The sequence below is a fragment of the Mesoplodon mirus genome, assembly GCF_964341445.2.
Source record: "Mesoplodon mirus genome assembly, chromosome: 5".
NCBI classification, from domain to species: domain Eukaryota; kingdom Metazoa; phylum Chordata; class Mammalia; order Artiodactyla; family Ziphiidae; genus Mesoplodon; species Mesoplodon mirus.
In genome coordinates this window covers 173,922,593-173,937,844 of record NC_138980.1, presented here as the reverse complement: position 1 = coordinate 173,937,844, position 15,252 = coordinate 173,922,593, and the positions used below count along the sequence as shown (strand labels likewise).

The window sequence follows — 15,252 nt, the reverse complement described above, 5'->3', positions numbered from 1 at the left end:
AATAAATGAGATGATATGAAGGTTATTCCAGAGAAAGATATAGCGAGAGCTACTGATTGGCTATGAGAAGAATAAATAAGTGAGTAAATCAAAGTGACTTCCAAGTTTTTGGCTTAAACAATTAGATGATTAATGATATCATATACTGGAAAATATGGTGTGCAGGTTAAAACCTGAATGCTTACAGCATGGGGTAGCACAATTTTAGTTTTTTATAAAACTTGCTCTCTCACCTTCTCGCTTCCAAGATGACCAAGGAAAGAAGGAATAATGGTCATGCCAAAAAGGGGCACGGCCACATGCAGCCTAGTCACCGCACCAACTGTGCCTGCAGTGTGCCCAAGGATAAGGCCATTAAGAAGTTCGTTGTTTGGCACATTGTAGAGGCTGCAGCTGTCAGGGCATTTCTGAAACAAGTGTTTTCAATGCCTATGTGCTTCCCAAGCTGTATGAGAATCTGCATTACTGCGTGAGTTGTGCCATTCATAGCAAGGTAGTCAGGAATCGTTCTCGGGAAGCGCGGAAGGACCATAGACCTCCACCCCAATTTAGACCTGCTGGTGCTGCCCCATGACCTCCACCAAAGCCCATGCAAGGAGCTAAGTCCTTAAAAACTAAAGAAATACTGTCCCCTGGGAAGACAGTAAAAAATAAATTATACTTAAAATAAAAGACTTTAAAAATGATTTAACATTGTAACAGATCTTGATGAATGAGTCGAATAGTTTTTACTAAAATAAGTTTTCAATGGATGTAGAATTCTGGATTGACATTTTCTTTCAACACTTAATGTTGTTATTTATTTATTTATTGCATAGATTCTGAAGGAAAAAAGCAGGATATAATTCTTATCTTTGTTCATTTTTATATAATGTATATTTTTTTCCTCTAGATGCCTCTGAGATTGCATCTTTGTGTTTTGTTTACAGGAGTTTGAATATGATATGCTTGAGTGTTTTGTTTTTATTTTGTTTTGAATTTATCCTGCCTTCTATTGTCAGAGTTTGGAATCATTGTTTTGCTCCCTGGTGTCTCTGGTATTAATTATGGAAACTTCTCATTTCATATTTACTAAAATATTTTTGATGCCCTGTACTCTTTTTCTCTTCTTTTAAATTCAAGTTATTTATTTGTTAGAGTGCTTAATATTGTCACACAACTCTTGGATATTCTGTTGCACTTTTTTTTTCAATAGTAAATCTCTCTTTGCTTTATGTTACATTTGGATAATTTTTAGACTTATCTCCGAGTTCATATATTCACAGCAGTTATGCCATGTCTCTGAGCAGTGGAAGGTATTATTCATTTCTCTTACTTTATTTTATGTTTCTAGCAGTATCATTGGCTTTTATAATTTTTATCTCTCTGTACTTTATTATTTCTCTGATCTTAATTGTTGTCCACTTTTTATGATAGGACCTTTAACATATTAATCAGTTATTTTAAATTCTCTCTCAGATTTTTCCAAAATCTGTGTCCTGTTTTGGTCTAGTTCTGGTGATTGTTTTGCTCTTTGTGAGTGTGTTGTCTTTTTTGTCTTGCTTTTTCTTGTGTGCTTTGTGTTTTTGTTGAGCATTAGACATCTTGTCTAGGACTGTGGAAACTGAGGTAAATAAATGTTATTCCAGGAACCTATACTTTGTAGTGTTTTGTTCTCTAGTTTATTTTTATTCCTTGTGAAGTGTTATATTTCATGTGTTGGACCTTTTTGCCTATAGTTGATATTTGTCACTTTCTCTTAAATAATTTTATCTCATTCATTTCTTAAATTTTATTTCTTGCTTAACATTTCTCTTAAAGTATTACATTATCTTTTTTTCTAGTAACTCATTTGTTTTGCTTTGTTACTTTATTATTCATTTCTAAAGTAATTTTTAATTTTATATTTCTAAATCTAATCCTTGATATCTGTCACCTTATTTATGTTTTTCTAAAATTTGATTTCTTTTTTTCTTTCATTTTTTAGGGAAGGGGACTGTTTGTTTGCTATCAAGTTAATCAATTTTTTTTGTTTGCTCAACTTCATTTTTTCCCCTCATCTTCTGGATGATTAAAAAATATGCCATCGAGCTTCCGGGTAAGATGGCGGAAGAGTAAGACGCGGAGATCACCTTCCTCGCCACGGATACACCAGAAATACAGCTACACGTGGAACAACTCCTACAGAACACCTACTGAACGCTGGCAGAAGACCCCAGACCTCCCAAAAGGCAAGAAACTCCCCACATACATGGGTAGGGCAAAGCGGAGAGATCCGCACACAGAGGATCGGTGCCGAGCGGCACTCACCAGCCCGAGAGGCTTGTCTGCTCGCCCGCCGGGGCGCGCAGCGCTGGAAGCTGAGGCTCGGGCTTCGGTCAGAGCGCAGGGAGAGGACTGGGGCTGGCGGCGAGAACTCAGCCTGAAGGGGGCTAATGTGCCACAGCTAGCCGGGAGGGAGTCCGTGAAAACTCTGGAGCTGCCGAAGAGGCAAGAGACTTTTTCTTCCCTCTTGGTTTCCTGGTGCGCGAGGAGAGGGGATTAAGAGCGCTGCTTAAAGGGGCTCCACAGACGGGCGCGAGTCGCGACTGAAAGCGCGGAGCCCAGTGACAGGCGTGGGACGCTGGGGCTGCTGCTGCCGCCGCCAAGAAGCCTGTGTGCGAGCGCAGGTCACTGCCCACACCGCCCTTCCGGGAGCCTGTGCAGCCCGCCACTGCCGGGGTCCCGGGATCCAGGGGCGGCTTCCCTGGGAGAACGCACGGCGCGCCTCGGGCTGGTGCAACGTCACGCCGACCTCTGCCGCTGCAGGCTCGCCCCGCACTCCCTGCCCCTCCCTCCCTCCCGGCCTGAGTGAGCCAGAGTCCCCGAAGAGGCTGCTCCTTTAACCCTGTCCTATCTGAAGGAAGAGCAGACACCCTCCGGCTACCTACACGCAGAGGCGGGGCCAAATCCAAAGCTGAGACCCAGGAGCTGTGAGAACAAAGAAGAGAAAGGGAAACCTCTCCCAGCAGCCTCAGAAGCAGCGGACTAAAGCTCCACAATCAACTTGATGTATCCTGCATCTGTGGAATACATGAATAGACAACACATCATCCCAAATTGAGGAGCCCGGAGTCAGTGCTGTGCCTCTGAGGTGGGAGAGCCAACTTCAGGACACTGGTCCACAAGAGACCTCCCAGCTCCACATAATATCAAACGGCGAAAATCTTCCAGAGATCTCCATCTCAACACCAGCACCCAGCTTCACTCAACGACCAGCAGGCTACAGTGCTGGACACCCTGAGCCAAACAACTAGCAAGACAGGAACACAACGCCACCCATTAGCAGAGAGGTGGCCTAAAATCATAAAAAGTCCACAGACACCCCAAAACACACCACCAGACGTGGACCTGCCCACCAGAAAGACAAGATCCAGCCTCATCCACCAGAACACAGGCACTAGTCCCCTCCACCAGGAAGCCTACACAACCCACTAAACCAACCTTAGCCACTGGGGACAGACACCAAAAACAACAGGAACTACGAACCTGCAGCCTGCAAAAAGGAGACCCCAAACACAGTAACATAAGCAAAATGAGAAGACAGAAAAACACACAGCAGGAGAAGGAGCAAGATAAAAACCCACCAGACCTAACAAATGAAGAGGTAATAGGCACTCTACCTGAAAAAGAATTCAGAATAATGATGGTAAAGATGATCCAAGATTCTATTTCCCAGATCCAAAATCTTGGAAATAGAATAGACAAAATGCAAGAAACAGTTAACAAGGACCTAGAAGAACTAAAGATGAATCAAGCATCGATTAAAAACACAACACATGAAATAAAAAATACTCTAGATGGGATCAATAGCAGAATAACTGAGGCAGAAGAACGGATAAGTGAGGTGGAAGATAAAATAGTGGAAATAACTGCTGCAGAGCAAAATAAAGAAAAAAGAATGAAAAGAACAGAGGACAGTCTCAGAGACCTCTGGGACAACATTAAACGCACCAACATTCGAATTATAGGGGTTCCAGAAGAAGAAGAGAAAAAGAAAGGGACTGAGAAAATATTTGAAGAGATTATAGTTGAAAACTTCCCTAATATGAGAAAGGAAATAGTTAATCAAGTCCAGGAGGCACAGAGAGTCCCATACAGAATAAACCCAAGGAGAAATACGCCAAGACACATATTAATCAAACTGTCAAAAATTAAACACAAAGAAATCATATTAAAAGCAGCAAGGCAAAAACAACAAATAACACACAAGGGAATCCCCATCAGGATAACAGCTGATCTCTCAGCAGAAACTCTACAAGCCAGAAGGGAGTGGCAGGACATACTTAAAGTGATGAAGGAGAAAAACCTGCAACCAAGATTACTCTACCCAGCAAGGATCTCATTCAGATTTGATGGAGAAATTAAAACGTTTACAGACAAGCAAAAGCTGAGAGAGTTCAGCACCACCAAACCAGCTTTACAACAAATGCTAAAGGAACTTCTCTAGGCAAGAAACACAACAGAAGTAAAAGACCTACAATAATGAACCCAAAACAATTAAGAAAATGGGAATAGGAACATACATATCGATAATTACCTTAAATGTAAATGGACTAAATGCTCCCACCAAAAGACACAGAGTGGCTGAATGGATACAAAAACAAGACCCATCTATATGCTGTCTACAAGAGACCCACTTCAGACCTAGAGACACATACAGACTGAAAGTAAGGGGATGGAAAAAGATATTCCATGCAAATGGAAACCAAAAGAAAGCTGGAGTAGCAATTCTCATATCAGACAAAATAGACTTTAAAATAAGGACTACTAGAAGAGACAAAGAAGGACACTACATAATGATCAAGGGATCGATCCAAGAAGAAGTACAACAATTGTAAATATTTATGCACCAAACATAGGAGCACCTCAATACATAAGGCAAATACTAACAGCCATAAAAGGAGAAATCGACAGTAACACAATCATAGTAGGGGACTTTAACACCCCACTTTCACCAATGGACAGATCATCCAAAATGAAAATAAATAAGGAAACACAAGCTTTAAATGATACATTAAACAAGATGGACTTAATTGATATTTATAGGACATTCCATCCAAAAACAACAGAATACACATTTTTCTCAAGTGCTCATGGAACATTCTCCAGGATAGATCATATCTTGGGTCACAAATCAAGCCTTGGTAAATTTAAGAAAATTGAAATTGTATCAAGTATCTTTTCCGACCACAATGCTATGAGACTAGATATCAATTACAGGAAAAGAGCTGTAAAAAATACAAACACATGGAGGCTAAACAATACACTACTTAATAACGAAGTGATCACTGAAGAAATCAAAGAGGAAATTAAAAAATACCTAGAAACAAATGACAATGGAGACACGACGACCCAAAACCTATGGGATGCAGCAAAAGCAGTTCTAAGAGGGAAGTTTATAGCAATACAATCCCACCTTAAGAAACAGGAAACATCTCGAATAAACAACCTAACCTTGCACCTAAAGCAATTAGAGAAAGAAGAACAAAAACATCCCAAAGTTAGCAGAAGGAAAGAAATCATAAAAATCAGATCAGAAATAAATGAAAAAGAAATGAAGGAAACGATAGCAAAGATCAATAAAACTAAAAGCTGGTTCTTTGAGAAGATAAACAAAATTGATAAACCATTAGCCAGACTCATCAAGAAAAAAAGGGAGAAGACTCAAATCAATAGAATTAGAAATGAAAAAGGAGAAGTAACAACTGACACTACAGAAATACAAAAGATCATGAGAGATTACTATAAGCAACTCTATGCCAATAAAATGGACAACCTGGAAGAAATGGACAAATTCTTAGAAATGCACAACCTGCCAAGACTGAATCAGGAAGAAATAGAAAATATGAACAGACCAATCACAAGCACTGAAATTGAAACTGTGATAAAAAATCTTCCAACAAACAAAAGCCCAGGACCAGATGGCTTCACAGGCGAATTCTATCAAGCATTTAGAGAAGAGCTAACACCTATCCTTCTGAAACTCTTCCAAAATATAGCAGAGGGAGGAACACTCCCAAACTCATTCTACGAGGCCACCATCACCTTGATACCAAAACCAGGCAAGGATGTCACAAAGAAAGAAAACTACAGGCCAATATCACTGATGAACATAGATGCAAAAATCCTCAACAAAATACTAGCAAACAGAATCCAACAGCACATTAAAAGGATCATACACCATGATCAAGTGGGGTTTATTCCAGGAATGCAAGGATTCTTCAATATACGCAAATCAATCAACGTGATACACCATATTAACAAATTGAAGGAGAAAAACCATATGATCATCTCAATAGATGCAGAGAAAGCTTTCGACAAAATTCAACACCCATTTATGATAAAAACCCTGCAGAAAGTAGGCATAGAGGGAACTTTCCTCAACATAATAAAGGCCATATATGACAAACCCACAGCCAGCATCGTCCTCAATGGTGAAAAACTGAAACCATTTCCACTAAGATCAGGAACTAGACAAGGTTGCCCACTTTCACCACTCTTATTCAACCTAGTTTTGGAAGTTTTAGCCACAGCAATCAGAGAAGAAAAGGAAATAAAAGGAATCCAAATTGGAAAAGAAGAAGTAAAGCTGTCACTGTTTGCAGATGACATGATACTATACATAGAGAATCCTAAAGATGCTACCAGAAAACTACTAGAGTTAATCAATGAATTTGGTAAAGTTGCAGGATACAAAATTAATGCACAGAAATCTCTGGCATTCCTATATACTGATGATGAAAAATCTGAAAGTGAAATCAAGGAAACACTCCCATTTACCATTGCAACAAAAAGAATAAAATATCTAGGAATAAACCTACCTAAGGAGACAAAAGACCTGTATGCAGAAAATTATAAGACACTGATGAAAGAAATTAAAGATGATACAAATAGATGGAGAGATGTACCATGTTCTTGGATTGGAAGAATCAACATTGTGAAAATGACTCTACTACCCAAAGCAATCTACAGGTTCAATGCAATCCCTATCAAACTACCACTGGCATTTTTCACAGAACTAGAACAAAAAATTTCACAATTTGTATGGAAACACAAAAGACCCCGAATAGCCAAAGCAATCTTGAGAACGAAAAATGGAGCTGGAGGAATCAGGCTCCCTGACTTCAGACTATACTACAAAGCTACAGTAATCAAGACAGTATGGTACTGGCACAAAAACAGAAAGATAGATCAATGGAACAGGATAGAAAGCCCAGAGTTAAACCCACGGACATATGGTCACCTTATCTTTGATAAAGGAGGCAGGAATGTACAGTGGAGAAAGGACAGTCTCTTCAATAAGTGGTGCTGGGAAAACTGGATAGGGACATGTAAAAGTATGAGATTAGATCACTCCCTAACACCATACACAAAAATAAGCTCAAAATGGATTAAAGACCTAAATGTAAGGCCAGACACTATCAAACTCTTAGAGGAAAACATAGGCAGAACACTCTATGACATAAATCACAGCAAGATCCTTTTTGACCCACCTCCTAGAGAAATGGAAATAAAGACAAAAATAAACACATGGGACCTAATGAAACTTCAAAGCTTTTGCACAGCAAAGGAAACCATAAACAAGACCAAAAGACAACCCTCAGAATGGGAGAAAATATTTGCAAATGAAGCAACTGACAAAGGATTAATCTCCAAAATTTATAAGCAGCTCATGCAGCTCAATAACAAAAAAACAAACAACCCAATCCAAAAATGGGCAGAAGACCTAAATAGACATTTCTCCACAGAAGATATACAGACTGCCAACAAACACATGAAAGGATGCTCAACATCTTTACTCATTAGAGAAATGCAAATCAAAACTACAATGAGATATCATCTCACACCAGTCAGAATGGCCATCATCAAAAAATCTAGAAACAATAAATGCTGGAGAGGGTGTGGAAAAAAGGGAACACTCTTGCACTGCTGGTGGGAATGTGAATTGGTACAGCCGCTATGGAGAACGGTATGGAGGTTCCTTAAAAAACTACAAATAGAACTACCATATGACCCAGCAATCCCACTACTGGGCATATACCCTGAGAAAACCATAATTCAAAAAGAGACATGTACCAAAATGTTCATAGCAGCCCTATTTACAATAGCCCGGAGATGGAAACAACCTAAGTGTCCATCATCGGATGAATGGATAAAGAAGATGTGGCACATATATACAGTGGAATATTACTCAGCCATAAAAAGAAATGAAATTGAGCTATTTGTAATGAGGTGGATAGACCTAGAGTCTGTCATACAGAGTGAAGTAAGTCAGAAAGAGAAAGACAAATACTGTATGCTAACACATATATATGGAATTTAAGAAAAAAAAATGTCATGAAGAACATAGGGGTAAGACAGGAATAAAGACACAGACCTACTAGAGAATGGACTTGAGGATATGGGGAGGGGGAAGGGTAAGCTGTGACAAAGTGAAAGAGCGGCATGGACATATATACACTACCAAACGTGAGGTAGATAGCTAGTGGGAAGCAGCCGCATAGCACAGGGAGGTCAGCTCGGTACTTTGTGACCGCCTGGAGGGGTGGGATAGGGAGGGTGGGAGGGAGACGCAAAAGGGAGGGGTTATGGAAACATATGTATATGTATAACTGATTAAATTTGTTATAAAAAAAATGGGAGAAAATAAAAAATATATGCATAAAAAAAAAAAATCCCAATCTATAATAAATTGTATCCTCCCAGAAAAAAAAAAATAAAATAAAAAAAAATAATAATAAATCATGCTGATAGTAGGCACTCTTGAAATGACTTGATGGAAATAGCACTTTATCTCTGTGATCTTCCTCCCAAATCTCATACCTGCAGACTAACAAATAAACATCAGACAAATTCCAATAGAGGAACAACCTACAATTTACCTGACCACTACTCCTCAAAACTGTTTAGGACATCAAAACAAGGAAAAGTCTAAGAAACTGTCACATCCAAAAGAAGCCTAAAGATATGACAACTAAACGTAAATATGGTAAGTTGGATGAGATCCTGGAACAGAAAAAAAGGACATTAAGTTGAAAACTAAAGACATTTGAATTAACTATGGACTTTAGTTAATAATTATATCAACATTGGTTCATTAATGATAACAAATGTGCCATACTAATGTAAGATGTAAATAGTAGGGGCAACTGTGTGTGTGTGTGTGTTTGTGGGGCTGAGGGAAGGTATATAGGACTCTCTGTATTATCTTTTCAAAAAATTGTTTATAAATCCCAAAGTGCTGTATAAGAAATAAAGTATTATTATAATGAGAAAAAAAAATATGCCATCAACATCTTTCCAGATTTAATTTATGTACTGATATTTTGTGCTCAGAGATCAGAAGAATTAATATTGTTAAAATGTCCATACTTCCTAAACTGATCTGTAGATTCAATGGGATCCATATAAATTTCTGGCATTTTTCACAGAAATAGGAAAAACAATCCTAAAGTTTGTATGGAACCACAAATGAATCTCAATATAGCCAGAGCAATCCTGAGAAAGAACAAAGCTGGAGCTAACACATGTCCTGATCTCAAACTATATTACAAAGCTATAATAATCATACTAGTATCATACTGACATAAAAATAGACACATAAACCAATGGAACAGAATTGAGAGCCTAGAAATAAACCCTCACTTACATGGTCAACTAATATTTGACAAAGGAGTCAAGAACACTCAGTGGGGAAATTATGGTTTCTTCAATAAATGGTATTGTGAATAACTACAGGCAGCAAAATGAAACAGGACCCCTATCTTACACTGCACACGAAAATTAACTCTAAATAGATTAAATATGTAATGTAAAATCTGAAACTGTAAAACTCCTAGAATTAAACACAGAGAAAAAGCTTTTGGTGTTGGACTTGACAACACGTTTCTGACTATGACCCCAAAAGCAAAAGCAACAAAAGCAAAAATCAGCAAGTGGGACTATATCAAACTACAAACTGCTGTACAGCAAAATAAACAATCAACAAAATTCCTACCTATGGAATGGGGAAATTTATTTGAGAAAATATCTATCTAATGAGCTGTTGATAACCAAAATATAGAACAAACCCATACAACTCAGTTACAAAGAACAAACAAAAAAACACTCTAATTTAAAAATGGACAGAGGAGCTAACTAGACATTTTTCCAAAGAAAACATACAATGGCCAACAGATACATGAAAATAACACTAATCATCAGGGAAACGCAAACCAAAACTACAATGAAATATCCCCTCACACTTATTAGAATGGCTACTATAAAAAAGAGAAGAGACAACAAGTGTTAGTGAGACTATGGAGAAAAGGAAACCCCTGTATACTTTTGGGGAAATGTGAGTAGGTACAGCCACTATGGAAAACAGTATGGAGGGTCCTCCAAAAAATTAAAAATAGAACTAACATATTATTTAGAAATCCCACTGGTGGGCATATATAGAAAGGAAATAAAATCATTATCTTGATGAGATACTTGCACTCCCACATTCATGGCAGCATTGTTTATCAGAGCCAAGATATAAAAACAACTGTGTCCGTTGGCAGGTGAATGAATAAAGGAAATGTGGGATATATTTATCTATATTCATATCTATATCTATATTTACCACATTGTGTATACATACACATTTATACAATGAAATTTAGAGTGAAATATTATTCAGTCATGAGAAAGCAGGAAATACTGCCATTTGTGACCTTTGCAACAACATGAATGGACCCTGAGGGCATTATGCAAAGTGAAATAAGTCAGCCAGAGAAAGAGAAATACTGCATGATCTCAATTACATGTAGACTCTAAAAAACAAACAAACAACAAAAACAACCAAAGCTGAACTCAGAGAAACAGAGGATAGAATGGTGGTTGCCAGGGGCTAAGGGAGAAATGAGAAGATGTTGGTGAAAGATTGCAAACTTCTAGTTATAAGATCCATAAGTTCTAGGAATTTAATGTATAGTATAGTGACAATAGTTAATAACACTCTATTATATACTTGAAAGTTATTAAGAGTAGATCTTAAATGTTTTCACCACACACAAAATTTAGGAAATTATGTATGGTAATGAAGGTGTTAACTAACTCTATTGTAATCATTTCACAACATATGAATGTATCAAAGTATCACATTGTACACCTTAAAGGTACATAATGTTGTATGTCAATTTTATCACAATAAAGCTGGGGAGAGGGTAAAGTTTACATTTCTCTTCCACATTTTCTTCGTGGAATATATCCATTTCTCTTAAATAAACCACATTCTATGCACAATTATAACTCTTTTTTACTTGTTCTCCATTTTTCATTTATCAAGACTAAAGGAAATCAGACTTTAATTTTCAAGGAAACATTGTATTTAAAGAAAAATAAGCCTTTATTCATCATGTATTATAATTTACCTCTGTCATTGCAAAAAATTATACCTTTCGATACCTTACAAAAAAGTTATGGATAAATTAGAAATTTCAAAAGGAAGCTAACAAATCGCAGATGAAATTAAAAATGGCAATATTTTCATGTGACTAAAAACAAATCTAATTTTGTTGCATTTTCTTCTATTTTTCTGAGAAATTAAATTAATTTAATTAGGAAAAATGTGTAATTAAATACTCATATTGCCTCATAAACAGGACTTGATAGGATTATTTCCTCAGCAGCAAGGATGTGATAACATTAATACAATTCAATAGTTGATTATTGCTATCTCCACTTTAATTTTAATGGTACAGATCTTTGCTTTAAATTTAATTTGTATCGATTTTTCCATTTTTTACTCATTAGGAGTGTATTCCTGCTCTTGGGTTCTGTTTTTCTAAGTTAACTTTCTTAAAAATAGTCCATTTAACAAACGCAGTAAGTTTATGAAATCTTTGAACATAAACAATAATGAAAATATTAAAATTGCTGAAAAGACTGTGTTCCGTTTAGAATCAAGTAAGACTTCCATACTTTGAACAAAATACCTCTTTGGAATATCTACACTATTATTATAAATGTCTTCACCTTGTAACATTTTGTTTTATATCTATGTATTAAATAGCCCACTAGTGTCTCTGTTGCATGAATATGTAAGAACAGCATAAACACTCCCATAAAACAACAACAAAAACTGGGTTTCCAGTTTGTTTCAAATAAACTTTGAAAACAGATAGTCATATATCTATGCTTAGTGACTTTTATTTTGAAACCATTCTATTGATCAGTTTTTCATACATTTTAACTTGGAAAAGATTCTTTTCAGTAGTTTGGAATCACTCAGTAAAAATTAATCAACCTTGATTAACTGAATGATAATGGCAGTCTTGGAGACATCCTGCTTTGTGACTGCAAGGTGAATTTGTAATTAATGAGGACAAATTTTAATAGTCATCACCAAGATAAGCAGAACATACTGAAGTGCAGTGGCCTAGACACCAATTTTAGATTTCCCTAAGCTTCTCTACCCTGATCTCACTACTTCTCTCCTTTGAGGTTCCCTATCAAGCTCTTGTCAGTCTCCCATTCTGTTCATCACTCTTTCTAAGTTTTTTAAAGTTTATTGAAGTTCTCTATTGTTGGTACCAACTTGAGGTGTCTTCAAGACTGGATTTGGGTCCTGATTAATCTCTATTTATCTTCATTTGCATTAGGTGAAGAAATTTACCTTCAAAATATTGACTGAAAAAAATAATTTAAATAATTGAGAAATGTTTGGTTAGATATATGATATCTGCAATACATTTGCTTCTGAAATTTAATAGATTTAAAAACAAGGGTAAGAATACGGTATACAACTGAAAATAATAGTGATAAATCAACATTTACTTACCATCTGTTACTATGCTTGTCGCTATAAGTGATTCAAAATATAACATTTAATCCTTCCTCAAAATACTAATTTTCTAGGCAGGAAGATAATATACACCCATACAAGGTCAGCTGATATAATAATGTTACTAGTTTATACATAATAAATATCTAACTGACATGTGACTTTAAATGTTACAGAGTTTTGAGTAAAGAAGTGTCTACTAGGGCCTCCCTGGTGGCGCAGTGGTTGAGAGTCTGCCTGCCAATGCAGGGGATACGGGTTCGTGCCCTGGTCTGGGAGGATCCCATATGCCGCGGAGTGGCTGGGCCCGTGAGCCATGGCCGCTGGGCCTGCGCATCTGGAGCCTGTGCTCCGCAACGGGAGAGGCCGCAATGGTGAGAGGCCCGCATACCGCAAAAAGAAAAAAAAAAAAAAAAAAAAAAAAGAAGTGTCTACTATACTTTTAAAAATTTAAGTCATTGTTATTAAGACATATTTTTCGATTGTCACATAACCATTTACAGAGGAATAGAAAGAATTTCTAAATTCTCAGCTTTCAAACTTTGTTTTGTATTTTATTTTCTACAAAATTCCTAAGAAAATCTGTCTTTCGATAGTATTGAAAACTTCTAGAAATGTAAGTGATGAATAATCAAAACAAAGCTTTTAAAACAAGAATAAAGACAGACAACATAGAAGTTGCCATTTCTAATTGTTCTTCCACTCCAAGTTTGGTGCTAGGAAAAAATATGCTTACAAGGACTATTCTTATTAGTGTCAATGTTCTTATTTAAATAAGATGTTAGGGAATAATAAATCAATCTGTTATGTTTTCTTATTTTCATATATCAGAAATAACTTCATAACCGTGTAGTGATTTAGAGCACTAATTTTGCAGCTAGACTGCTGAGTTCAAAATTGAGCTTTACTATGTACTACCTGTGTTACTTTGGGTGAATCACTTAACCTCTCTGTATCATGGTTTCCTCATCTTTAATAATAGTGCCTATCTCTAGGGTTGTTGAGAAATTTAATGAGTTAATATATGAAAGTGCTTGGAAGATTGTGTGACTGACAATAAATGTTTTTTTAGTTTGGGTTAAAAAGTTAAAATGATTACTGATTTTTTTCCTACTAATATAGCTGAAACATTTTTAGTGCTAAATATATAGGAATTACATGGAAAAGTATTTCTTTAGCAAAATGTCATATTAAGTCACACTTATTTGGCGTTTACAAGTCTTACTAGGAATTATATCATGAAGTTATTTTAATTTCACTGAAGTATGTAGTAAACATACTATATCTAATATTTATTCCCAACTGTTGGTCATTTAAGGTATTTCAAATTTTACAATATTATCAGTAATGTTTCAATAAAGAAGCATTTATATTTAAACATTTGTAAATAGTCCTTAGTATTTCCTTTTCAAAAATTCATAGACAGAGAATTGCTGAGAGAGGACCATTTTATAATTCATATAGGTTTTCAAATCATCTTCTACAGACCATGTATCATATCTTTTCTTTCTTCCTTCCTTTCCTTCTCCTTCTTCTCCACACCCTCCTCGTCCTCCTCCTACTTCTTTTCCTCCTTCCTCTCTCTCTCTCTCTCTCTCTCTCACTCTCTCTCTCTCCCACACACACATACCCTTTATGTTTTCCTCTCTCTTTCAAGAGGATGTGTTACTTTATTTTTACTTTATAATTACTTTATAAATTATTTATAATTACTTTATACAAGTAATTACTTGTATAAAAATGGAATGCATGTCAGATTCTTACTAACTGGAGTATATTTAATCTAAATAGAACTCAGTTTTGTTCTTAGGGTCAGCTTTTCTAGAGAACAACTTTTATATGAAACTAAAACCGTCATTAGATTAGACAGCTATTATATGGCTAATGGTCTGAAAAGTAAAACAACTGGAATAGAAAAATCTTCATTATTTAGTGAAGAGGAGAAACTATTTCTCACAATAATTTTTCAGAGACAATGAAAAGTAAACCAAGAAGTGTTGAATGCTAAAGAGATGCCAAAAATCAAAAGTGATTCCTCTGGGCAATATATCACACATAGTAGATTGTTTCACAAAAATCACAAAAGAGAAAAATGAATGTAAATTCAGAAAATTATGTCAAGATTTATATATAGATTATCGTACACCAATTAAAGAATCACCAGAACCTGATATGTTTTTTAAAATATCATAAGAAAATTATGATTTAACATGTTGTTCAGATGCTTAAAATATTTTTAAAGGACAGAGTTTACCTTTAATACATATAACAAAGGGAGTATGTATAACAAGGGTAGTGTAACAAAGTGGACAATGATAAGGTCATATATCAAATTAAAAATAATGAGTGGACTATTATACCCAGAGTCAAATACTCAAAAGCATAGAAAATGATTCTCCGTTTGACAATTTCAGTGACAAAAT

The 15,252-nt window shown here is 36.1% G+C and overlaps 1 pseudogene across 1 annotated transcript in view; it reads left to right on the top strand.

Moving 5' to 3' along the window:
* The first annotated feature begins 248 nt into the window (after positions 1 to 248).
* Positions 249 to 15,252, top strand: part of LOC309805422 (small ribosomal subunit protein eS26-like) — a 189,627-nt pseudogene continuing 174,623 nt past the window's right edge. Inside the window, exon 1 of the transcript in view lies at positions 249 to 643. The product of the transcript in view is annotated as a small ribosomal subunit protein eS26-like (transcript). The remainder of the gene's footprint in view (positions 644 to 15,252) is intronic.